We start from the raw sequence: 27,956 nt of genomic DNA, 5'->3' as shown, positions 1-27,956 counted from the left end.
AAAGAAAATTAATCTACTTAGGAATAGAATGATATATGTATTTTTTCTGACACAATTTTTGTTACTGAAGTCATCCCAAATTTGCTTTCAATGAGTCTTCAGAATATCAGTCAATATCCTCAGGCTTTCATTCAAAACAGAAGTCAACCATTTTACCAATTTGCACAACAGTTCAGAACAAGAATAAATGACAAGATAATGACTAGCCTTTGACAATGTCTAAGTACCCTCAAGTATATGAAAACAGAAAAATAATTAAAATGAGGTTTTGTTTATTAATGTGTTATATAATTACTAAGAAGGTATTTTATCTGCCTATGTACTAGTCTTCAAAATATGTCTGTCTATTTATCTGTCCATGTATCTATGTATCTATCAATATCTATCTATGTATCTATCATCTGTCTATTTATGTATCTATCTATCTATCAATCAATCTATCCATCTATAATTTCTCATGATGGAAAACTGTTCCAGGATCATTTCTTTCTGAAACTCATTGAAAAAAAAAGGAGAATCTAATGATAATTCCAATCACTATAATGATAACTAGCACTGACATCCAAATAGCATTTTAAGGTTTTTGGAGTACTTTGCAAACAGTTATCTCATTTGAGCAAAGTGAGGAGGTGATTGTCATGGGTGGATGGGGAATTGGTGTGAGCATAATTGCTTGTCTGCGTAGAACAGAAGCTCAAGATCATGGAGTGGCTCTGGATTTAATTTGATTTTAATGGAAATAAGGTATTGACAAGGAGAAATTGTTTATTCAATTGAGAGGTCTGGCTATGCCAGGACAGCAAAATATTCATGAGGCAATTCCAAGCCACATTTTGGCTGATGTTTGAAAATAGCTCTGAATGGAGCTGCTGGACTTTTGTGTGCTTCATGTTTCTTCAAAACTACTCACACATGACTGTAATTAACTTGATTTTTATAGAAGTAGGCAAGAAATTTTGTCAAATTCAAATTGACATCTAAATTGATTTTGGGGTGTTTTATCCCTCCCCCAGATTTAGAGAGAGAAGTAAACTAGAATGGCTGAACACAAACACTGCTCTACCTGATAATCGCCATATATTAGCAAAAGGGCCTACAAAAAGGTACTATCGTTTTCTCCTGGCTACTTAGTCCTCCTGCTCTACTATCACAAAGAGATAGGTAAGAGTGAAGAGTCAAATGATCAAAGAATTCAAGCTATAATGGACCTTAAAACCCATTTGCTCTAAGCCCTTGATTTATGGATGAGGAAAATGAAGTTCAGAGATCTAAAATGATTTGCACAGGATCATATGCCTAGTAACCTGCCAATTCCTGTAATTGTAAGAAAAATTTTCAATACATCACTGGTCTTTTCATTAAGAATGTTTTAACCTTTTGACTCAATAATACCACAACTAGGTCTGTATCCCAAAAAGATCATAAAAAACGGAAACACATCCACATCTACAAAAATATTTATAGCAGCTCTCTTTGTGGAAGCAAAGAACTGAAAATCAACAGAATGCCCATCAACTGGTGAATGGAGGAACAAGTTGTGGTACATAAATGTAATAGAATAATATTGTACTATAAGAAATGATGAGCAGGCAGATTTCAGAAAAACCTGGAAAGACAAAGACTGATGCTGAGTGAAGGGAAGAGAACCAGGAGAGCATTGTACACAGTAACAGCAATATTGTGTGATGATCAACTGTGATAGACTTAGCTCTTCTCAGCAATGATCCAAGAAAATTCTAAAGGACTCATGATGAAAAATGTTCTCCTCATCCAGAAAAAAAGAACTGTGGAATCTGAATGCAGATTGAAGCATACTATTTCTATTTTTTTTTGTATTTTTTTCTTGTTTTTCCCTTTTGCTCAGACTCTTCTTTCAAAACACAACTAATGAGGAAATAGGTTTAATGTGATTATATATATGTACATATGTACATATATTATATATATGTACATATGTGTGTATATATTATATATATACATATGTATATATACATTATATATATATGTTTGCTATACCTTGCATAGGGGAAGGGAAGGGAGGGAGAAAAATTTGGAATTTAAAATCTTATAAAAAACAAATGATGAAAACTATACATGTAAATGGAAAATAATATACTTTTATGATTAAAAAAGGAAAAAAGACACATTTCTATAATCTCCTTTTATTCAAAATTCTTTTTTTCCTGTTTACCTATATAATTTACTATTTTTTTACTATCCCGAATAGAATTTTATTTTCCAAAATATATGTAAAAACAAATTATGGCATCAATTTTTTAAAACTTTGTGTTCCAACTTCTTTTCCTCCTTCCCTTCCCACCCCACCCTCCCCACCCACAAGAACTCAAAGCAATTCAAAATAAATTATACATAAGTAGTCATGGAAAACATTCCCACATTAGCTAGGTTGTGAGAGAAAACAGTCAAAAAAAACTTCAGATTAAGGAATTGTCAAAAACAATTTTTTAAAAAATTTGTTTCCATCTGTTTTCAGATACTATCAATTCTTTCTCTGTAGATGGATTGCAATTTTCATAAGTCCTTCAGGGTTATATTGTATCATTGCCTCGCTGAAAATAACCACATGCTTCCCAGCAGATCATCCCCCACTATTGCTGTTATTTTGTATACAATACATTTGAGTCTGCTTTAGTTCATGTAGGTCTTTCCAGGTTTTTCTGATAGCATCCTGTTTATCATAACCTGTATATTTTCTTCATATTAGCCCAGCAAAGTAGGTACCATATGTTTTGCCATTATAATCAATCATCATAATTATTTCCCTCTATCCTATTCCCTTCCAATGATATTTACTCTATTTTCTATCTTCTTTTAACCTATTCCTCCTCAAAAGTGTTTTACTTCTGACTGTCCCCTCCCCCATTCTGCACTCCCTTTTTTCAGCCTTCCCTCCTTATCCTCTTCCCCTCCTACTTTCCTGTAGGGTTAAATAGATCATTCCTTCCAATTGGGTGTGAATGTTATTCCCTCCTTGAGCCCACTCTGATGAGATTAAGGTTTTTGAGCTAATTCTGTGTTGTAAATTTTTCTTCCTCCCTCCCTCCTCAACCCTACCCATGAAATCAAGCAATTCAATATGACATACTTGTGCAGTAATGCAGAACATCTTCACCTTCCTTGAAAGTGTTTTGCTTTTTATTGCTCTCTCCCCCAATCTGCCCTTCAATCCTTACCCTCTTCTCCCCCCACCCTTAACTCCCTCCTCTCCCTCAGGGCATAAATATATTACTATACTTACTTGAGTATGTATGTTATTCCCTCTTTGAGTTAATTCTGGTTATATTAAGGTTCACTCACTCCCCCACTCCTTTCCTCTCTTCCCTTCCCCTCTATAAGCTTTTTTCTTGTTTCTTTCAAGTAAACTTTCTCTCCCCAGACTATCTCTCCCCTTCCTCTTACCCCAGTCTATTCCTGCTACACCTTAACCCTATTTTAAAGATGTCATCATGGATTAGCTAGGTGGCACAGTGGACAAAGCACCAGCCCTGAACCCAGGAGGCCCCAAGCCCAAATCCGGTCCCAGACACAAGACACCCCACCCTGTTTGCCTCACAAAGAACAAAACATAAATGCTTTACAGATATAAACCCTTCATATTCAGTTCAGACCTGTGTCTTCTGTGAATTCCTTACTGAGAATTTTCTTATGAGTTCGAATGATTATCTTCCCATGTAGGAATGTAAACAATTTGATCTTCTAATATCCCTCATGAAGTCTTTTTCCTGTTTACCTTTTTATGCTTCTCCAGGGTCTTGTATTTGAAAGTCAAATTTTTTTATTTAGTTCAGGTCTTTTCATCACAAATGCCTGAAAGTCTTCTTTTTCATTGAAGTCCCAATTTTTCCTCTAAAAGAGTAATTAGTTTTTCTGGGTACATGATTCTTAGCTGTAGTCCCAGTTCCTTTGCCCTCTGGAATGTCATATTCCATGCACTCTGGTCCTTTAATGTAGATGCTGCTAGATCCTGTTTTAGTCTTATTGGAGCTCCACAGTGTTTGAATTCCTTTTTTCTAGTTGCTTCTAGTATTTTTTCTTTGACCTGGGAACTCTGGAATTTGGCTATGATATTCCTGGAGGTTTTCCTTTTGGGATCTCTTTCCGGAGGTGATCAGTGGATTCTTTCAATTTCTATTTTGCCTTCTGCTTCTAGAATATCAGGGCAATTTTCCCTGACAATCCCTTGGAGGATGATGTCTAAGCTCTTATTTTGGTCATGGTTTTCACGTAGTTCAATGATTTCCAAATTATCTTTCCTGAATCTGTTTTCTAGGTCAGCTGTTTTTCCAAGGAGATATTTCATAACACCCTCTATTTTTTTTATTCAGTTGGATTTGTTTTACTATGTATTGATTTCTCATAAGGTCACTAGCTTCCATTTGTTCAATCCTAATTCTTAGGCAATTATTTTCTTGAGAGAGCTTCTCTATTTATTTTCCCATTTGGCTTTTCAAACTGTTGACTTTTTTCACATGACTTTCCTTCATTGCTCTCATTTCTCTTTCCATTCTTTCCTCCATCTCTCTAAATCTTCCTTCTATCTCTCCTACTTTCTCTTCAAAGTCCCTTTTGAGTGTTTCCATGGCCTGAGATCAATTCATATTTTTCTTTTTTTTCTTTCTTTCTTTTTTTTTTTTTTTTTAGTGAGGCAATTGGGGTTAAGTGACTTGCCCAGGGTCGCACAGCTAGTAAGTGTCAAGTGTCTGAGGTCAGATTTGCACTCAGGTACTCCTGAATCCAGGGCCAGTGCTCCATCCACTGCGCCACCTAGCTGCCCCAATTCATATTTTTCTTGAAAGCTTTGAATGTTGGAGCTTTGATCCTGTTATTATCTTCTTCTTCTGAGGGTGTATTATGGTCTACCTTTCCCCCAAAGAAGTTTTCAATGGTCTGCTGCTTTCTCTGCTTATTCATCTTGGCTGGCTATTTCTTGGCTTTTAACTCATTCTTAAAGTATAGCTCTGCTTCCAGGACAAACTGTTCGAACTACAGTGTGGTGCAGGGGGTGATTGGGCTTCTTCTCAGCCTGCCTGACCTGTGTGTAACCACGGCTACTTTCTCTATGACCCAGAAACAGAAGTCTAATGGAACTTTGATTCTCTATGCTTGGAAGCTTGGCATGCTTGTGCCCCTCCTGCACTGGACCACCACCACTTGATTCAGCCCACTGGTTCAGAACCAGGGTGCTTTTCCCCAACTGGAGCAGAGACTGCCTCCACTTCACCCCAGCCTATCGATGAACCCCCTCACCAGTCCATGATTGGAGCCTCAGAAGCTCCTGGTGCTGAAGACTCAGATGGGTGCTGGAATCGCTGTCTATTCCTGCCTGGGTCAGGAGTGTATGATGAGCTGTTCAGCCAGGTCAGTAGGTGATCACAATTGACCTCTTTTGCTGGAAAATAGTCTTACTCTGTTCTTATGTGCATTAGGCTGCTCTGTTTTCTTTTTGGGGATATTTTTTACCACATTATTTGGGAGTGTGTGGACAGGTTTATCTGGAGCTTGTAGGAGTCACAGCCTCTCCTCCACCATATTGGATCCACCCCTTTATTCAAAATTCTTTAATCACTATCAATATTAGGGAAGTTGGTCTATAGTTTTGTTTCTCTGCTTTTGTTCTTTTTTGATATGGAATTTTATTTTATTTTTCCAAAATTACATATAAAAACTAATTTTAACATTGATTTTTAAAACTCTGTGTTCCAAATTCTCTTTCTCCCTCCTTCCTCACACCCCCTTAAGAACTCAAGCAATTAAATATAAGTTATACATGTGTAGTCATGAAAAAGAATTCAACATTAGGTTATGAAAGAAAACAGACAAAAAAACTTTAGGAAAATGAACTAACAAAAAAAATGATGCTTCAATCTGTATTCAGTTACCATCAGTTCTTTCTCTATAGATGGACTACATTTTTCATGAGTCCTTCAGAGTTGTTTCTGCAGAAGCAAAACCAATGGAAATAAGATTAGAAGTTAAGCCAAAATCCAGAAAACAATTTTTACAGACAGTGTTTCTGAAAAAGGCCTAATATCTAAAATATATAGAGAACTGAATCAAATATATATGAATACAAGTCATTCTCCAATTGAGAAATGGCCAAAGGATATGAACAAGCAGTTTTCAGATAACAAAATTAAAGCTACCTACAGCCATATGAAAAATGTTCTCAATCAGTACTGATTAGAGAAATGCAAAATAAAACTACTCCAAGGTACCACCTCACACCTATTCAATTGGCTAATATGACAAAAAAAAAAGGAAAATGATAAATGTTCGAGAAGATGTTGGAAAATTGGAACACTAATGTACTGTTCATTGACCTGTGAACCGATACAACCATTTTGGAAAGCAATTTGGAACCATGTTCCAAAGGGTATTATACCCTTTGACCCAGCAATAGCACTACTATGTCTATATCTCAAAGAGATCATAAAAAAGGGAAGAGGACCCACGTGTACAACAAATATTTATAGCTGCTCTTTTTGTGGTAGCAAAGAATTTGAAATTGAGGGGATGCCCATCAATTAGGGAATGGCTAAACAAGTTGTGGTATATGAATATAATGGAATAATATTGTACTGTAAGAAATGATAAGTAAATGGACTTCAAAAAAATCCTGGAAACACTTACATGACTTGATGCTGAGTGAAATGAGCAGAACCAAGAGAACATTGTACACAGTATCAATAACATTGTGTAAAGATCCACTGTGATAGACTTAACTCTTCTCAGCAATACAATGATCCAAGACAATGCCAAAAGACTTATGGTAGAAAATGCTTTCCACATTCCAAAAAAGAATTATGGAGTGTGAATGAAAATTAAAACATACTACCTTCACTTTTGTTGTTGCTCTTTTGTAATTGTTCTTGTTTATTTTTTCTTGCATTTTTTCCCTTTTGTTCTGATTTTTCTCTTACAACATGACTAATGTAGAAATATGTTTAACATGATTATAATGTATACACTCTATTAAATTGTATGATGTCTTCAGGAAGGGGAAAGGAAGGGAGGGTAGGAGAAAATTTTGGAACTTAAAAAATATCTTTACATGAAATTACAAAAAAATTAAAAATTTAATTTAATTTTTAAAAAGACAACAAATTCAAATTCTGTCTCTGGCAATTGCTGTGTAACCATGAACAAGTCAACTCAATTCTCTGAGTCTCAAGGTTTTTGTTTTTTATTAATCTTTAAATTGTGGTCATAGCAACTGTAGTACCTGCCACAGAGAACTCAGATGAAGCCCAAATGAAATAATATATACAAAGAGTTTTCAAGTTTCAAATATTATAAAAATGCTAATTATTGTCATTATCATGGTGGTAATTATTATTATAACTCAATTATTCTGCATCTTTGAAATGCATAACACAATAATATCTATGATTTTATTTGTGTTTGTATTATATGTACCTACAATTAAACTTGGTGAGGACAAGAATAAGGACAAATATCTTATATAAATCATGTGCCTCCCTCCCAACAATATGGCAGTACTATGTTAGCACAAAGTACAAAATAGAAACTTAAAAGTTTGTCAGCTTAAAAGATGAATTCCTAAGGATGCCTTGATTCCATTTTCTCTGGTATCATGGAATGAACTGGCTTTCTAGATATAGGCTTGTTCTGCTGCCTAGAGAATCCAGCCTACCATCCGCAAGAAAAAAGCGTTCTTTGAACTTGTTGACTGAACTATTTTGGAGTGAGTAAAGGGACTTAATGAAAGAAAGCTAGAGTATCGTTATACCATGCTCTCTTGATTTAAAAAATTTTAATTTTACTTTCACCTGAATAATAATATTATATATATTAATAATATAATATTAATGTATGTGTCATATGTTTTCATTTCTTTAATTTCTTTTAGGATATTTTTTTAAAAGTGTAATTTGTTTATTATTATTTTTTCCTTTTGAGCAAACTCCTCTTCTGGTTTAGGAAGAATTTGTTTTTTACAGAGTATAATCTAAATATGTTAAGAAGGACTCATAATTTGGGTAGATTTATCCAGAAGACTTTTAAGAATGCTTGTATATTTTGGAGATACAAAGACTAGAATATGCTTAGTAACAGGTGAATACACATACATAACGTTAAGTTCTATATTTCCCTCTGCATTTTTTATCTTGTACAGCAAGAAGTCAGCACTCTTTGAGGACTACCATCCATATGTTCAACCCTACTGCTTAAGCTGGCTGCACCTACCAACTGTACCAATGTATGGCAGCAAGAGGACACATTGTTTCTTTAATGTGAAAGCTTTTGAATATTTGTTCCCTTTTTGGTTGTGCATGCCATTGATTGCTTGGGCAGTACTGTGGAGTTTCTTTAAGTGGATCCAGATCTTTAAACTCTTGGATTTGCATGGTTTTGGGGGTTCTCTATATCAAATAAATACCTTGTCATTTAAAGTAAGTCATTGAAGAAGCTCGTGAGAAGAAGACTGTTTATCTGTTTAAAGAAGAGGAAAATAGCAGTAGGACAAGCCATGATCCAGTCCTTCACCACAACCTAGTTAGATTATATGTATATATATTCTTATATTACCAGGCTATTGGGAGAGATTCCAGGGGAAGCAGGCCATTATTATTCACTTTTCTGTCTTGGAGAAGTACAAAACAAAACAAAAATAAATAAATAAAAAGCTGGTTACCTCAGAGGCCACTAAACTAATGCCCAGTTTGCCTCTGGGGAGCTCATTATTGTTGTTATAATTATTTTCTATTGCTCAGATAGATGAATCTGGTCTTAACCAAGTATGGACATTAGCCAAGTACGTCACAGACATCCACTGTCCTGACAAGAACTGGCCTTATAGATTGGCACAAATGCATAATAACCCTCTACTTCCTTTAGTCATTTGAGTAATGTATGTAGATTCATCCCATTTGCTCAAATAACAAGCTTGATTTTCCCTGGACTTCAATCTCTACATTTATTTCAGCTCCCCTACCAGAGTCATATTCTCATTTACTCTAACTTCTTGTCTTCTTGGAATGTTTCTTTCCTGATCATCAAATCCATGGGCTGCAATGTTTCATTAGGCATATCTAGCAAGCAGAACAGTAGAATATGTGGTCTGTTGGCTTGGATTCGTTAATCTGTTATTATGGCTCTGTCCCAATATATCTTTCACATGTTTCAGAAATAAACCAGAAAGTTAAAGTTAAATTAAAAGTTTTAGGAAAGAAAAATTAAAATGGGATTTAGTTAAATATCTTATTTTTCACTTGCTTATCCCTTTTGTTTTTTCTACAACTAAATATAGGAATCTCATGACTGAAAATTTATGATTGCAACGGCTGCTCTTGAATATGCAGATAAAAAGAGGGGCATGAAACCACCATTTTCCCCCAGAATAACTCAGATCTTTTCTAAACCATAAATCATCATATGGAATAAATTAAGACTAGCTTCTCAATTTCATTATTGACTAGCTATTAAATTGAAAAAAATAATTTTGCAAAATTTCAAATAGGAAAAATAGTTTTCTATTGTGTTATATTGCTTCAGAGTGCAGACTCCTTGATAAATATAAATGTGTGTTTAATAAGATGGTAAGAGCTAGTGGAGATACAAAAAAAAAAACAACCACAAATTAAAATAAAGATAATTATGGTCTCTCCTTAACATCAAATTAACAAACAAATCTAATTGATAAACTTTTATTAAGCACCTACTATTTGCCAAACACTTTGCTATACCCTGGGGATACAAAAAAGAGGCAAAATATAACCCTGCCCTCAAGGAGTTTGCAATCTAATGGAGGAAACAACATATAAAAATATATACAAAGCAAGCAATATAAAAGATAAATAGGAGATAAGAAATAGATAGAAGGCACTGGAATTAAGAGGGGTTAGAGAAGACTTACTGTAAAAGGTGGAATTTTAGTCATGACTTAAAAGAAGCTAGTAGTCAGAGCAGAAGAGAGAGTTCCAGACATGGGGGACAGTCAAAGAAAATATCCAGAGATGAAAAGAGTTTCTGTTTGTATAATATCAATAAGGGCAGTGTCACCTTATCAAGAAGTGTGTATTGGGAATAAAGGTGTAAAAATCTGGGAATGGTAGGAGGAGGCTAGGGTATGAAAGGCTTTGTATGCCAAACAGAGTATTTTTTCATTTTATTATAAGGAAACAAAGCTATTCAGTTTTATTGTGTAGGAGGGATGACATGATTGGATCTGTGCTTTCGGAAAATCACTTTAGTTGCTGAGTGGAGAATAGATTAGAGTGGGGAGACACTTTAGTCAGGCAGACCCACCAGCAGGCTATTGAAATATTCCAGGTGTAAGGTTATGAGGACCTACAGTAAAAGGAGTGATGGGGGTATGTTTGAGAGATGTTGTAAAGGTGAAATTGACAGGCCATGGCAATAGCTTGGATATAGGGGGTAAGAGATATTGAGGAGTCCAGGATGACTTCTAATTTGTGAGTCTGAGGGACTGGGAGGATGGCATTGTCTTCTATAGTAAAAGAAAAAGTAAGAGAGAGGAGGAAGGGGTTTGGAGGGAAAGATAAGGAATTCTTCTCTGGACATATTGAGTTTAAGATAGCCACTGGACATCCAGTCCAATGTCTGAAAGGTGGAGAAGTGAGATTAGAGGTAAACAGAGAGTTTGAGACAGGATAGATATATTTCTGAATAATTAGAATTGACATGGTAACTAAATCCATAGGAGTTGTTGAGATCATCAAGATAGTATACAGAAAGAAAAGGAGAAAGTCCAGGACAGAATATTAAGGGACACCTATGGTTAGATAGAAAGATCTGAATGGGGATCCAGCAAAGAAGATAAAGAAGGAGTAGTTAAATGGGGTAAATAACGGGAGTGGTTTCCCAAAAGCCTACAAAGAATAAAGTATCTAAGAGGAAAGAGTGATCAACTGTATGAAAGGCTGCACAGTTGTCTAGGAAAATAAAGATTGAGAAAAGGCCATTCTATTTAACAAATAAGAGATCATTGATAACTGGTGAGAGTACTTTGGTGAAATGATAAGGATGAAAACCAGATTATAAGAGATTAACAAAACAGCAAGAGGAAAGAAAGTGGAGGCACCAGTGGTAGATGGACTTTTCAAGACTACACCACTTGAGAAGGCTGGCAATATGATGTCAATTTTACATGTGAAGTGATGCAAAACATATCTATGTTAGCAATGTTGCAAGAGAAAACACATACAAATAAGAAAGTGAAAAAATATGTTTCAATCTGCACTCAGACTTTGTCAATTCTCTCTCTCTACAGGTGGATAGCATTTTCCATCATGGGTCCTTTGGAACTGTCATGGATCATCATACCAATCAAAGTCTTTCACAGTTGATAATATTACAAAATTGTTATTCCAGTTCTTCTCTCTACTTTGCATCAGTTCCTATAAGATTTCCCCAGATATAACTGAAAAGAAACCCACTCATTATTTCTTATAAAATAATATAATTTCATCACCACTACTTGTTCAGTCATTCTCCAGTTGATAAGCATCCCCTTGATTTCCAGTTCTTAGTCATTCCAAAAAAGAACAGCTATAAATATTTTTGAACAAATAGGGCTTTTTTCCTTTTCTTTGATTTTTTTTTTACAGATATAGACCTAAGGAACAATATATCTGGATCAAAGAGTATGTATGTTTTGTAGTCCTTGGGGGATAGATTCAAATTGTTTTCCAGAATGGAGGGATGAGTTTGCAAATGTATCAACAGTGAATTAATGCCTCTATTTTTAAACATCTTGCCGTCAATTAATTTTATAAATTACTTCCTTTCCTTTTGTTTCTGCAAAACCTTTTTAATTTCACATAATCAAAATGAACTATTTTACTCCTGTGATACTCTTTCTCTCTTACTTGGACATAAACTTTTCCATTATAAACAGATCTGACAAGTAAATTTGTGGATGCTTTCCTAATCTACTTATGATATGACCCTTAATGGCTAAATCATGTACTCATTTTTATCCTGTATTAGTATGTGATGTGAGATATTGGTCTCTGCTTAGTTTTTTTCAAACTGCTTTCTATTTTCCCACAAATTTTTGCAAAATGGTGAGATCTTTGCCCCAAAGCTTAGATCTTTGCTTTTATCAAACAATAGATTACTATGGATATTTACTACTGTGTAATGTACGCCTAATTTATTACACTGATCCAACATGTTTTCTTAGTCAATACTAGATAGTTTTAATCATTACCAATTTCTAATATAGTTAGAAATCTGTTATTTCTAAGCTACGTTTCTTCATTTTTTCACTGATTTCCTTAATATTTATCACCTTCTGTTCTTCCAGATAAATTTTATCTTTTTCTAGATCTATAAAATTATTCTTTAATAGCTTGATCAGTGTGGCACTAAATAAGTAAATTAATTTAAGTAGAACCATTATTTCATTATAATGGCTTGGCCTACCCATTACCATTTAATATTTCTCCACTTGCTTAGATCTATTTTTATTCATGTGAAAAGAGTTTTATGATTATGTTCATATAGTTCCTAAGTTTTTCTTCACAAATACGAACCCAAGTATTTTATGTTGTCTGCATTTAAATTAACTGGATTTTCACTTTCTATCTCTTCCTGCTTGGTTTTGTTGATAAAACACAAAAATGCAAGTGATTTATATGGTCTTATTTTATATTCTGCAGCTTTGCTAAAGTTGTTCATTATTTCAGCTAGTTTTTTAGTTGATTCTCTAGGTTTCTCTAAGTATACCATCATACCACCTGTGAATGATCATTTTGTTTACTCATTGCCTACTCTTATTACAATTTTTTTTCTTGATTAATTGCTATAGCTAGCATTTTTGATACAATATTGAATAATAGTGGTGATAATGGGAATCCTTGCTTCATCCCTGATCTTATTGGAAAGGCTTCAAATTTATCCCCATTATAGATAAAACTTGCTCTTGTTTTGTTTGTTTTTTGGGGGGTAGTATTTTATTGTATTTTCCAATTACATGTAAAGATAGTTTTCAACATTCATTTTTTGAAAGATTTTGTTGCTCTTGGTTTTTGATAGTACTACCTACCAGTTCTAAAAAAAAAGGCTTTTCCATTGATTTCCATGATTTCAAGTGTTTTTTTTAATAGAAATGGATGTTGTCTATTGATAAAAGTCTTTTTTTATCTATTGATATAATGACACAATTTTTCTTGTTTTTGTTACTGTGGGGTCTATTATGCAGATAGTTTTCCTAAAATTGAACCAACCCTGAATTCCTGGTATAAATCCTGCTTTGTCATAGAGTCTATTTATGACATACTCTGGTAATCTCTTTCATTTTATGTCATTTTAAATTTTTGCATCAATATTCATTAAAGAAATTGATCTATAATTTTCTTTCTCTGTTTTCCGCCTACTTTAGGTATCAAAATCATACTGTCTTAAATAAATTTTGTAAATCTTCTTTACCTAGTTTTTCAAATAGTTTACATACTATTGTATTAATTATTCCTTAACTGTGTTGTAGAAATAATCCATAGGGGTGGAGCAAAGATGGCAGAGGAAAGGCAGTGACTTGCCTTAGTTTTCCCCAAGACTTCTCCAAATACATTCAAATAATGCCATAAGACAATTCCTAGAGCAGTAGAACCCACAAAAGGACAGGGTAAGATCCTTTTTCAGCCAAAGCCAACTTAGAAGGTCAACAGGAAAGGTCTGTTGTATGAGGGTGAAAGTGGAGTGCAACCCAGAATAGGTGTCACCAGCATAGACACAATCCCAGTGCAGACCCAACCCCAGCAAGCCAGAATCAGGCTTCAGAAGCCTCTGAATCAGCAGCAGAACTCAGCTCACAGATGGTAATGGGGTAAAACAATTGGCCAGAAGGAGATTACAGTGTGTTAGTTCTGAGACAGGATTCTGTTATTTTTCCCATACTCAGATCCAGGTCACAATCTTCAGTGGTGGTCCTAGGCAGGGGAGGAGCACAAGCACACAAGAACTTGCAGCCATAGTAGATCTGGCTTCATAGCTCCAGGGCAAAAAAGCAAGCCTGTGGTTGCTTGCAGACCAGAGCATCAGCCAGAAGAGGGGTACACATATGTCTCCTTAAGTCATGCCACCTTGCAAGAACTAAAAACTTATAAATTCCTGGAAGTATCTTGGAGAACAGCTGTTCAAACCCCCTGAAGCTTGGGACAGTGCAGCCTCCACCCTGGAAGCAGTGTCCCACTTTAACAAAGAGTTAAAAGTCAAGAAATAGGCTGGGAAAATTAGCAAACAGGAAAAAATGCTGACCATAGAAAGTTTCTATGCTGACAAGGAAGATCAAAATACATCCTCATAAGAAGATAACAAAGGCAAAGCTCCTAAATCTAAAGCTTACATGAAAAATATGAATTGGTCCCATGCCACAGAAGCACTCAAAAAGGACTTTGAAAATAAAGTAAGAGAGGGAGAGGAAAAAATATAAAGGGTAATGAGAGTGATCCAAAATAATCATGAAAAATAAAATTAAAAAAAAAGTCAACAACTTGGTAAAGGAGACAAAAAAAAAACTGAAGAAAATAACACCTTAAAAACAGACAGGGCCAAATAATAAAAAAGGTTTAAAAGAAGCCAATGAAGAAAAGAATGCCTTGAAATGCCAAACTGGCCAAATGGAAAAAGAGTTACAAAAGTTCCCTGAAGAAAATAATTACTTAAAAATTAGGATTGAACAAATGGAAGCTAATTGCTTTATGAGAAATCAAGAAAAAATTAAAGCAAAACCAAAAGAATGAAAAAAAGAAGGCAATGTCATATAACTCATTGGAAAAACAACTGACTTGGAAAATAGATCCAGGAGACACAATTTGACAATTATTGGACTACTTGAAAACCATGATAAAAAAGAGCCTAGACATCATCTTTCAAGAAATTATCAGGGAAATTTACCCTGAGATTCTAGAAGCAAAAGGTAAAATAGAAATTCAAGGAAGCCATTGATCACCTCCTGTAAGTGATCCCAAAATGAAAACCTCCAGGAATATTATTCCCAAATTCCAGGTCAAGGAGAAAATATTGAAAACAGTCAGAAATAATTCAAGTATTGTGGAAACACAGTCAGAATAACACAAGATTTAGCAACTTCCACATAAAAGAATCATATGGCTTGGAATATGATATTCTGGAAGGCAAAGGAATTGAGATTACAATAAAAATTCACCTACCCAGCAAAACTGAGTATAATCCTTCAGGGTAAAAATGGGAATTAAATGAAAGAGAGGACTTTAAGGAATACTTGATGAAAAGACCTGACCTGAATAGAAAATTTGACTTTCAAATGCAAGACCCTATAGAAGCATAAAAAGTTAAACAGGAAAAAGAAATAATAAGATATTAAAAGGTTCAATTCTTTACATTCCTACATGGGAAGATGATACTTTAAACTCATAAGAACTTTTTCATTATTAGGGTAGCTGGAGTATATTTAGACCAAGGGCACCAGAGTGAGTTGAATATGAAGGGATGATATCTTTAAAAAAATAAAATTAAGGGGTGAGAGGAATGCATTGGGATAAAAGGAAAGGGAGAGGTGGCATGAGGTAATGTATCTCACATAAACGAAGCAAGAAAAAGCTTATTCAGTGGAGGGGAAGATAGGGGAGGTACTGGGGAGTCAATAGATATTACTCTCATCTGAATTGGCTCAAAGGGGGAATAACATACGCTCAATTGGGTATAATAATCTATTTTATCCTACAGAAAAGTAGGAGGGGAAGATAAAGGGGGGTTGATGGAAGGGAGGGGGAGTGGGCTGTCAGAAGCAAAACCCTTTTGAGGAGTGACAGGGTGAAAGTAAATAGAAAATAGAAGACATCATAGGGAGGGAATAGGATGGAGAGAAATACAGTTATCAATTGTTAACTTTGGAAAAAATTTGAAACAAGTTTGTCTCACAGGCCTAATTTTTCAAACACATAGAGAACTGAGTCAAGTTTATAAAAATAAAATCCATTCCCCAATCGATAGATGATTAAAAGATATGAAGTTTTCAAATGAAATAATCAAAGCTACCTATAGCCCCATGAAAAATGCTCTAAATCACTATTGATTGGAGAGATGCAGGTCAAAACAATTATGGGGTACTACCTCATACCCATTGATTGGATAATAGGACAACAGAGGAAAATGACAAATGTTGTAGGGGATATGGGGGAAATGTGACATTAATACACTCTTGGTGAAGTTGTAAACTGAATTCAAACATTCTGTAGAGCAACTTGGAACTATGGCCAAAGGGCTACAAAACGATGTATAATCCTAGACCTAGTAATACCACTACTAGTTCAGTATCCAAAAAGAGATAAAAAAGTTGAATTCAAAATTGAGGAGATGCCTATCAATTGGAGAATGGCTGAATGAATTAAAGTATGAGATTGTGATGTAACACTATTTTGCTATAAGAAATGATGAGCAGGATGATGTCAGAGAAAACTGGAAAGACTTGCATGAGCTGATGCAAAGTGATATGTTCTGCACACAAATTCACAGCAATATTTTAGGATAATCAGCTGTGAATGACTTGGCTGTTTTCAGCAATACAATGATCCAAGACAACTCTGAAGGCCTTACAAAAATTGCAGTCCATTTCCAGAGAAGGAACTGAATACAGATTGAAGCATATGTTTTTAATTTCCTTTGTCTTAAGGTTTTTTTTTCTGTTTTCTTTTACAACCTGACTAATGTGGAGATGTTTTGCATGACTACATGTGTATAACTTATATTGAATTGCTTGAGTCCTTAAGGGGTTTGTGGGGAGGAGGGAGGAAGAGAATTTGGAACTCAAAGTTTTAAAAATTGTTGTTAAAATTTGTTTTTACACATAATTTGGAAAAAGTAAAATTCTGAATAAATGGGAGGAAAAGAAAAACAAAAAAATTACATGTAATTTAGGGAAAATAATTTCTAAATAAAGGAAAAAAATGAAATAGAAAAAAAGAATTATATATAAAAAAAGAAATAACTCATAAATCCATCTGGCCCTTGAGATTTTTCTTAGGGAGCTCATTTATTGCTTGTTCAAGTTATTTTTTTCTAAGTTAGAACTATTTAAGTATTCTATTTCCTCTTCAGTTAATCTGTAAAGTTTTTTTGTTTGTTTGTTTTTTGCAACAAACATTTATTTTATTTTTTCCAGTTACATCTAAGGGTAGTTTTCAACATTCATTTTCATAGGATTTAGAGTTCTAAATTTTTCTCCCTCCCTCCCTCCCTCCCTTTCCTCTGCCCTCCGCAAGACAGCAACCAGGTTATACATGTACAATCCACAAGTGATCTTTTTATCAGTTCTTTCTATGGGGGTGGATAGTCTGCTTGATCATCAGTCCCTTGGGATTGTCTTGGATCTTTGCATTGCTGAGCATAGTTAAGTCATTCACAATTGCTCACCGAAAAATACTACTGTCACTATGCACAATGTTCTCCCAGTTCTGCTCACTCCACTATACATCAGTTTATGAGTCTTTCCAGGTTTTTCTGGGATCATCCCGTTTTCATTTCTAATAGCACAATACCATTCCACCACAATCATACACCACAGCTTCTTCTGTCATTCCTCAACTGATGGACATTCCCTTGATTCTCAATTCTTAGCCACCACAAAAAGTTGATATAATTATTTTTTGTACATTTTCCCCCCTTTTCTCTTTTTCATGATTACTAATGTTAACTGTTTCCCTTCCATCCTATTCCCTTCCACATGATATTTATCATATTATCCATCTTCGTTCTTCCTATCCCTCTTCAAAAGGGATTTGCTTCTGTATGTCCCCTCTCCCAATCTACCCTTCCTTCTTTTGCCCCTCTCTCTTTATCTCTTCTACATTTTTCCTGCATGGTTAGAGAGAGCCAATTCTTATGAGATTGAGGTCATTGAGTCAATGCTGAGTGGTAGGCTCATTTACTGCCCAGATTAAATAGATTACTCTACCCAATTGGGTGTATGTGTTGATCCCTCCTTGAGGCAACTCTGATGAGTTTAATGTCTTTGAGCCTTTTCTGATGAGTGTAAAATTCATTTACTGCCCTGCTCTTCCCCATTTCTTCCCCCACTCCATAAGACTTTTCCTGTTTCTTTCATGTAGGATTTCACCTCTGCCCTTCTCCCACCCCCAGTGCTTTCTCCTCACCCCTCAATTTAACCCTAAAGATGTCATCATGGGGCAGCTAGGTGACACAGTGGACAAAGCATCCACCCCAGACCCAGGAGGATCCCAGCCAAAACCCAGCCTCAGACACAAGACAGTCACCCACTTCATGACCCCAGGTATGTCCCCCAACTACAATTTTTTATGGTTCTCTAGGGTCTTGTATTGGAAAGTCAAATTTGCCATTCAGTTCAGGTCTTTTCATCACAAATACCTGAAAGTCTTCTTTTTCATTAAAGTCCCATTTTTTCCTCTGAAGGATTATGATCAGTTTTGCTGGGTAGGTGATTCTTGGTTGCAAACCCAATTCCTTTCCCCTCTGGAATATCATATTCCATGTCCTCTGATCCTTTAATGTAGAAGCTGCTAGATATTGTGCTATCCTGACTGGGGCTCCACAGTACTTGAATTCTTTCTTTTTGGCAGCTTGCAATATTTTCTCCTTGACCTGAGAGCTTTGGAATTTGGCTATAATATTCCTAGGAGTTTTTCTTTTGGGATCTCTTTCTGGAGATGATTGGTGGATTCTTTCAATTTCTATTTTTCCTTCTGCTTCTAGAATATCAGGGCAATTTTCCCTGACAATTTCTTGGAAGATGATGTCTAAGCTCTTTCCTTGATCATGGTTTTCAGGTAGACTAATAATTTACAAATTATCTTTTCTGGCTCTATTTTCCAGGTCAACAGTTTTCCAAGGAGATATTTCACATTGTCCTCTATTTTTGTATTCATTTGGATTTGCTTTATTGTGTCTTGGTTTCTCATAAAGTCACTGGCTTCCATTTGTTCAATCCTCATTCTTAGGCAATTATTTTCATCAGAGAGCTTTTGTACCTCCTTTTCCACTTGGCCAATTTGACTTTTCAAGCTGTTGACTTTTTTCTCATGTCTTTCCTGCATCACCCTCATTTTCCTTTCCATTTTTTTCTCTACCTTTCTAACTTTATCTTCAAAATCCTTTCTGAGAGCCTCTATGAACTGAAACCATTTCTTATTTTTCTTGGAAGCTTTAGATATAAGGTCCTGATGTTGACATCTTCCTCTTAAGTGTGCACCTCAATCTTTCTTGTCACTGAAGCAAACTTTCTATTGTCCTCACCTTTCTCCATCTGCTCATCTTGCCTTTCTTTTACTTGAATTTTAGCTCCTTAAAATGGGGCACTGTTTCTAGGCTGCAGTATCCCAAGCTTCAGAAGTCCCAGGTGGTATGATTTAAGGAGGATCAGGTTCTTCACTTGCTTGGCCTGTTTCCTGGTCTGTAGATGACCCCAGACCAATTTACTAATCAACCAGCTTTGTGTGCTGTGGTTGTTCGCTCTGAGGAGCCTGTGCCCCTCCCCCTCCTGGGCCACTGCTACTCAAGTCTACCACCTTGTTCCCAGAACAGATGAAAAAACCCAAGTTCTGACTCAACACCAGCCACAGACCCCTGTAGTCTCCCCCTGCCAAGGGCTCAGCCCTCTCACCAGACTGTGAGCTTAGTTCCAGATGACACTGGAACTTCAGTTGATTCAGAGGCTCTGGGATCTTCTTCTCTGGTGAAGGCCTTCTGCAACTGGATCTGTGTCCAGGGTGACTGTGGGTTGGGCTACCATTCTGGTCTCAGCACAGTAGCTCCTCCTTCTGACCTTCAAGCCTTCTTTGGTTAGAAGATGATTTCAGCACATTCTTCTTTGGGTTTTGCTGCTCTAGACAATGTCCTATGGCATTATTTCAAACAGTTTTTTTGAGCAAACATGTAGCGAGTTAGAGATCTCACTATCTTTCCTCCACCATATAATCTGTATTAGTTTACACAGTTGTGAATATTCACCCTTTTCTCCTTCTATGTAAGTTTAACTGGCATGTGATTAGGCAAAATAACTCCCATAATTGCTTTATTTGCAACTTGGTTACTGGTATATACACCCTTTTCATTGATAATACTGATACTTGGTTTTATTCTTTCTTTTTCAATCAATTAACCAGTGCTTTATCTATTTTTTAATAAGAGCAGCTTCAAGTTTTATTTATTAGTTCAATAATTTTAAACTTTTGATTTTATTATTATCTTCTTTAATTTTCAGAATTCCCATTTTGCTCTTTAATTAGGGGTTTTAATCTGTTTTTTTTCTGTTTTTTTAGTTGTATGTTGAATTCAATGATCTGCTCTTTATATGTTTTATCAATGTACATATTTTGAAGGTATAATTTTCCACTACAGTACTGTTTTGTCTGTATCTCATAAATTTTGGTATATTTTCTCATTGTTGTCATTGTGTAATACCCCATGGGTATTACAATGAATACCTTTCTGGTCTTTGACTTTCTTTAGCAGGGCAAAATTTTCATGTGATCAGAAAATCTTGATACTTGTGCATGATGGCCAATTAAATGGGGTGGTTGAACTGGTAAATGAACAATAATTAGCCAATGCATCACAGGATTCTGGGGGAAAACAAAACCTGAAGGAGGAGGCGATATAGGTGCCAAATGTGGTAGATATCCAAATATGATTTATGGGGGGAAGGCACTGGAAATGGAAAGCCAGAGTGACTAGTTCTAGGATACTTACAATTGTGTTGCTGTATCCTGATAGGTTGGTAGTTTCAGAATTAAGTGTTTCCTGTTTCAAAATTAGATGAAGTTGTTCCTGCTGATCCCCTTCAAAACATGTGTACGTTCTCAATTTTTTGCATTGAAGACTCATACTATAAATGTTGCCTCCTCTGCCTGAGAGGGGTGTGCATTTTCTATCAAAGCTTTCTTTGCTGATCCTCATATTTTGAAATCCTGCTCTGCTTAAAATGTAGATCTTTTTTTAATGTGAATGTCTATTTTTGCCTCTAGATCAGTTGGCTGAGTTACCATCATTCCAATGTGTTCTTTGTCATGTGATTGACTAGGTATGTTTTTCTCCCCTTTCATTTTTGTTATTATCCCTTTTTGTTGTCCAAAGTTATCTGCGGGTTTGATTCAGTTGCCTGTCTGGGATCCCTTTTAAGATTAATGAACAGTGCAGACTTTGATGTATTAGCAGTCATATTTTCAGAACTTATGCCAATGTTATTGCTACTTGCTTTTTTTTCTATTAGATGCAGTGGGAAAACAATATATAAAGTATTATTTTTTTCTGAAGAATTTTCTTCATCTTGCCATTTTAATGCTTGCTCTTTACCCTCTTCAGTTTCCTCATTCTGTGACCAAATAAACAAATTTGTTTAAAATGTTTTGGTAGAATATGTAATGGTTTTCCTGTGAGATTAAAACCTGGCAAAGTTCCTCATAAATGCAAAGAGGTTCCTAATACTGTTGTATCTTCCATCACTACTAAATTTTCTGTAGATTTCAATAGGTCTTTCACTTTTATCTTTATATCATATTTCACCAATACCTATATCCAAGACATCATTCTTTTTCTTCTTTAACTCATTCATTCATTTATTAAACAAATTAAATTTATTAAATCAGTTGGACTCTGTTCTTCTGCTGCCTTAATGTGAGCATGTACTTAACCAGTTGTACCTAAAAAGTCTTTGAACTATGTCATCTACCAGTAGTGATTTCTTTGCTAATCAAGATTGGAAGGTTGAGTTTGCCTGCCTTTCGCACACCAGGAAGAAACCTTAGTGATTTTATAGGCTTCTGTTTGAGGATCTTCACTAGAGGTTCTATTATAGCTGAAATTTCTTCCTGAGAAGCTTGCTGAAGCTTGTTTCTCTATGTAATTGAGATATAAAATAATTTAAAAGGTCATATTTTTCCTCTGGCTCTTCCTCATTACAAATGTTTTTTTTTTCAAGAGGTAAAATCTGGAATATTTTCAGGACTCCCTTTTACATGACTAGTGCTACAACTAGCAATCAGTAAACTGCCTCCTCATTTTTTGATGGACAGTCAAACCCAACAACAGATTATGTCTATGTAATTCAAGTCCAGGTCCATCCAAAAATAAAAAAATAAAAGAGGCCATGAAATGTTATCAGAGGCACCCAAAGGCATAAAGTATATACTTTTAACCCACTTCATGTTAGCAGCACTACATTGTAGTGCTTTCTGCTTCTGAAGTATAAGAAATTTGATATTCAGTTGCTGGTGTAAATGAAACATAAAAATCCCCCTAGATCCTGAAGCTTTATTTTATCCAGATAATCCCAGTCTGAGATGTTTTCCTGTTGACTAAATACTATCTGGTAGCTCTCCACTGAATATTCAGGTGATCCAGAATCAGCATAGGTTTTGATAACAAACTTTGCTACAGAAGGCATATTGATAAAAATGAAGTTTAGTTGAGCCAGGAAAACATTGTTTTTAGGATCTTTCAAATTTAACATCGAACTTCTAAATTTTTCTTATATTTGGCATTGGTATCACCCTATAAAGGAAAAAAATCCTTTTCATTTGTTTTTTCATGAAATTTGAAATTTTGACATTTTGGTAGAGCCTGCAGAATGTTTGGAAAGAGAGAAACAGAGTACATGCACATTAAACAATACTGATATCTTAGTTTTCTTCATTTTTAACTCTTACTTTTCATTTACACCTCATTTTGTGTTCTGTACATCTGTGCAAAAATATTTATTGTATCTTTTGTAATTCTTTTTGTTTTTCTCTTCTAAGAATCCCTGGGGTAAAATTGTTCATCCCATCTTTCTAAGAGTGGCCAATTGCCATTTTTTAAATCTCAGAATCTCTATATATGAGACACTTGAAATATAAATTTTCTACCAAGTACTGGATTTTTAACATCATCTTATTTCATCTTAAACTATTGATGTTCTGCTTTGTTGTATCATCTCTGTATTTTTTCCTTCTATTTGTAGGTGGTTGCTTTGAGAAACTAAGTTTTTCACAATCCATTCTTTTATTTTCTCTATGAATTTCAATTTTAGCTTGTTTTACCAAAATTTCTGAACTCAAAGTTTCACTCTTTTTATCTTCTTCAACACAACATTTCACACATGCATATTTTTTGTCTTGTCCCATTTGTCATGCTTGGGAAAGACTTAACCCTATACAATTTCCATGAAACAAAGTCATCACATCTCCCACAGCCAAGCATAAACATATTGCCATGTGTTGTGTTTTGTTTTGCAAAAAAAAAAAACTACACAGTTTTCTGGGAGCCCAAATATATTTGTTTTCATATTAAGAGATGTGTTCTAAGCTTTTTCATTTTATAGTAGATTTGTTACATGAAAGGGATAATGGGGATTCCTTTGGGATGGGAGGGAACTTTTGCTACTTTTTTGTCAGGGTTGAAGATTCTTCTCAATCTTTTACATTTTTAGTTTGTACTTCTGTTTTTTTATGTTCTAAACATAAACATTCTATCTCTTCATTTATGTGACTATTACTTTTCATTGTTACTGCCAGTTTCTGTTCCTTATAAATATATTATTGGTTGAAATCTTATAAATGTTTAATATAGTCTGAAGTTATATGATAAGGTTCTTTAGAGCAACCTGGATGGCCCTGAATTTTATCACTTAGAGAGTGAGTCAATAGTTTAGGGATTTCTGCTAAATTTCGTACCTGTGACTCTTTTTTCAATGTTGTATAAGTTTGCTTTTTCACAGATTTGATCCCTAGGTGATTTCCAACAGCTGATATTTTTGTATTAGTTAAAGTTGTTGTATTTGAATGTTTGGCTATAGTACTTTGTTGCAAACTTCATATCTGTTCTTTGGTCATTGAAGGAAGTGATTTTCTTAGAAATTTAACTGAAGTTTCTTCCACTTTGTTCCTCAAGTATCTGTTAGGAAAAATATGTTTTTTCATCAAAAGTATCATTAACACTTTCTTTAACAACTCCATCCATAATACCATGGCGACCAACAACATACAAAGAAAACATTCCTCATCTATCTCTGAAAGCCAAACCAAAGGATTTGGATAATTATCCTATATTACCTTGATCTCCCTTCAATGTCAAAGGCATTCCAAGTTTCCAAAGTTCCTACTGTTGAACAAGACATCTAAAAATTGGGACCACTGCTATGCAAAATAGGCAAACAGAACTGGTTCCTCACAAACTCTAGCATGGGATCCTTATTGCTGAGCAAGCTCTTCATTGAGTGCTCTTAAGACAATCTGACTTGTACTCAGATCTTCACAGTTTTCTTTCTCCAGGTTGTATACTAAAATTATGGCATCATCTAAGTGTTCAGTAGGAATTAAATGATTAAAAATGTATCAATTATGTCCATGAAAAATTCTGTCTGTCTTTTAGCCCAGCTCCACCTGACAAGCATTTGCATCAGGAGGATGATGGTGGTTCACAGCTATGGAAGAGGGAGGAATGGTTGGTTATGCCGAGAGGGGGTATGTGTCACTGTTCACTGGCACAAGGGCTTGGACCACAGGGTTTGCTCACCACATGCTATCACCAGAGCTGCAACCATCTATGTGAAGTGACACTCTCCCTTGGAATTGTTTCAACTAGCATGGTGCAAGCTAGAGTCCACCTCTTAGAATAGATGTAACTGGCATTGTGTAACTAATGTATAGCTCTCACTTTTATGTCTACCCATACCTACAGAGTATTAACATCAAGAATATCATGTATTCTCTCCTTGTCATATATTCCAGAGATAGTGTAGCTGTGGGACACCCTTGAGGTATCACAAACTGCTGTGAGAAAGCATTTTTCCCCTCTCCAATTTCAGAATTTTGTGGATAATCCAACACTGACCTTCTTCCAAAAGTGGCTTTGGCTACCAATCCTGAGTTCTATTATAATGTCTCCTTCCCAGAGGAAACTTCTATCACTATTACACTGACACAACTGAACCCAGCTAGAACAGGCTTTTTGTGTACCACTTGTCCAAAAAACCCAGGTCAAATATAATTTTTATGTCACCAAGGAGCAATGCATGTGTATACTGAGTTCTCTGCCTACTTTTCTATTTTGCAATTTAATTTTACCTAGAAGTGTGAATATCCAGTATTTAAAGGCAGGTTGAACACCTAACTTAGAATCAGGAAGACCTGTGTTCAAATCTTGGTTCATACTGTATGGAGCAAACTGCCTCAGTTTACCCAAATAACTCAAGGAGACCACCAAGTCAAGCAGAGACAGATTTATTACATCCTCATGAGGACGGGCAAAACCCAATTACACATTGAAGTCTTGCAAAGATATGCCCAATCCTCTAGGTTTTTATAGTAATCTTGAAAAGGACTGTCCCCACGTACACCTAGGGTGGATGAGCTCACAATCTAACATCCAATCCTGTCTCACCCAGGGTGCATATGGAGACATGCATACGTGTTCCAGGGACAAGGGGGAAAAGGGGAGGGGGAACAAGGTCAAACCAAAGGAAAAGGAAACAGGGGAGTGAGAGTCAGATGTTTCACATCTCACAGTTCCCACTGACTCCCCTCTCCAGGCCCCTGTCTCTAAAGATAAGGATGACAGGGTTAAAATTTATCTTCGGCTATGTTGGGAAGAAAAGAATAATCCATTGTTGGGACCCCAAGGCCAAGGGGATTCTGCTCTGAGAAAAAGAGACAATGTTACTTAACATCTGGTCTCAATTCAATGGCTGCATCTTGTGCCGAGTCCCGTCCTTTCTTCTTGAGTCCCGAGTATTGAATTGGTGGGCTAACTCCCTGACCCACTGACTGGGGTTCTGACACATGATGGATTGCAGACAAAATTAATATGTAGCTGACAAGTGGGGAGACTGAGCAGAATTAAAAATACTGTTAATTGGCAATAAAACTTAAAGGAGACAGTGAGAATTTGACAAGCAATAAACTTCTAAACAAACTATATTGGGTCAGGGCTGGGTACCTTCCAGACCCCATCCTCAGAGTTTAATCTGACTCAAATCCATAATCATATCATACAATACTATGGGCAAGTCACAACTGAGAGCATAAAAACATCTACCTCACAGTACTACTGTGAGGACCAAATGCTATATCTATATAATGCATATATCATATATATGCATTTTAAAATATCCTGATTAACCCTTCTGAGGAGGGACCCATAGGTTTAACAAGACTGCCAAAGAGACCCTTGGTATATAAAACTAAAGGTAAGAACCCATGATTTAAGGAGATAAAAACTGCAGCAGCATTTATCAGGCTACTTCTGATTCTTACCACTTTGTTTTATTTGACGGTAACCTAACTGGCCTCGCACATATTTCTATTCTATATGTGTTATCAGGCAACTTCTCACTGCCATGATATCTGAGTATATTGAAAGTGGAAAATATGGAATGGTGCAGTTAAGATGAAAGAGTAGAGGGAACAACTCAACCAATTTTCTCCAACCTTACTCCCCGTAAAAAACTTCAAACTAACACCTCAAATCAAATTCTGGAGTTGGCAGAGCCAACAAAAGATCAGAATGAGACATTGTTTTCAAGCCTAAGATAATTTATGAGATCAGCAGGAGAGCTCTATTATTCCAGGGCGGAGTCTGCCTTGGAGAACATGGAGTGGCAGCACCAGCAGTGGGCCTTGGAGGTGGTCATGGCAGTGGTAGTAACATCTTTGGGAGGCCTCAACTCAGATGGTAAATGGGTTGGACAATTGGTCAGAAAGAGATTACAGGGACCCTTTCCTGGCACTGGGTATGGGGACTGGCATTGTTTGGCAACCCTATTACCTACATGCAGTTCTGGGTCAGTTACAGAGCAGAGAGAAGGAGTATTTGTGGTCTATCACAAGAGATTGGGTCCCTGGTTTCAGTTCCCAGGCAGGGAGGAGAGCCAGTACTTGTGGCTAGGAAAGCAGGGGACCTGGTCACAGTTCCAGGACTGAGAGGAGTCTTGGTTCTTATTGCCACAGGGGATCAGTTTCCCTTTCTAGTTAGAGACCAAAATGAAAACCAGCAGAGCAGTGACTATGAATCTACCAGAATACAAGCATTTTGAAAACACCAAAAACTTTAGACCCTCAGAGCTACCTCTTATAACAGCAACACAAAAAAAGCCTGAAGCTTGGGACAGTTCTACCCATTCCCAGGTGAACAGAACCCAATTTTAACATAATTTACAAACCAATAAATAGACTAGAAAAATGAGCAAACAGCAAAGGGAACATGACCCTAAAAAAACTATTATGGTGGCAGGAAAGACCAAGACAAAAAACTCTGACAAAGACAACGACATGAATGACCTCTAAGAAAAGCCTTGGAGAGAAATACTAATTGAACAAAAACCCAAGAAGACAACTAAGAAAAGTTAGATTAGATTTGTAAGGGAAATTTTGGGGGAAAGTGATGCAAGAAAACAATGAAAAAAATTAACAGCTTTGTAAAAGAGTCACAAATCATACTAGAGAAAATAATGCCAAACAGAATTGGCCTAATGCTAAATAAAAGAGGCACAAAATTTCATTCAAAGCAAGAACTACTTTGAAAGCAAAATAAGCTAAAGGGTAAAAGAGGTACAAAAATCATTGAAAAAATAATTCCTCAAAAATTTGACTTGATCAACTGAAAGTTAATGACTCTGTGGGACATTAAGATAAAATGAAACAAAATCAAAAGAATGAAGAAACAATATAAGACAATATGAAATATTTTACTGGGAAAAAACAACTGATGTGGAAAATAGGGAAAATTTAGAAATTATTAGACCTCCAGAAACAATGATTAAAAAAAGAGCCTACACATCATATTTCAAGAAGTTATAAAGGAAAACTGTCCTAATGTTTTAGATACACATGGTAAAATATAAATTCCAGATATATAGGGATCTAGGTCCCTAAATGAAAACTCCCAGAAATATTATAGCCAAATTCCAGAGTTTCCAGGTCAAGGAGAAAATATTGCAAAGAGTCAGAAAAAAACCATTC

At 35.7% G+C, this 27,956-nt stretch overlaps 1 pseudogene; it reads right to left on the bottom strand.

The window, feature by feature from the left end:
• Window positions 1-20,468: 20,468 nt before the first annotated feature.
• On the bottom strand, window positions 20,469-24,346 carry LOC122755013 (annotated as a pseudogene).
• Between the last annotated feature and the right edge of the window lie 3,610 nt (window positions 24,347-27,956).

This window comes from Dromiciops gliroides, chromosome 4 (assembly GCF_019393635.1).
Source record: "Dromiciops gliroides isolate mDroGli1 chromosome 4, mDroGli1.pri, whole genome shotgun sequence".
NCBI lineage: Eukaryota > Metazoa > Chordata > Mammalia > Microbiotheria > Microbiotheriidae > Dromiciops > Dromiciops gliroides.
This window is presented reverse-complemented; position numbering and strand designations above follow the sequence as displayed.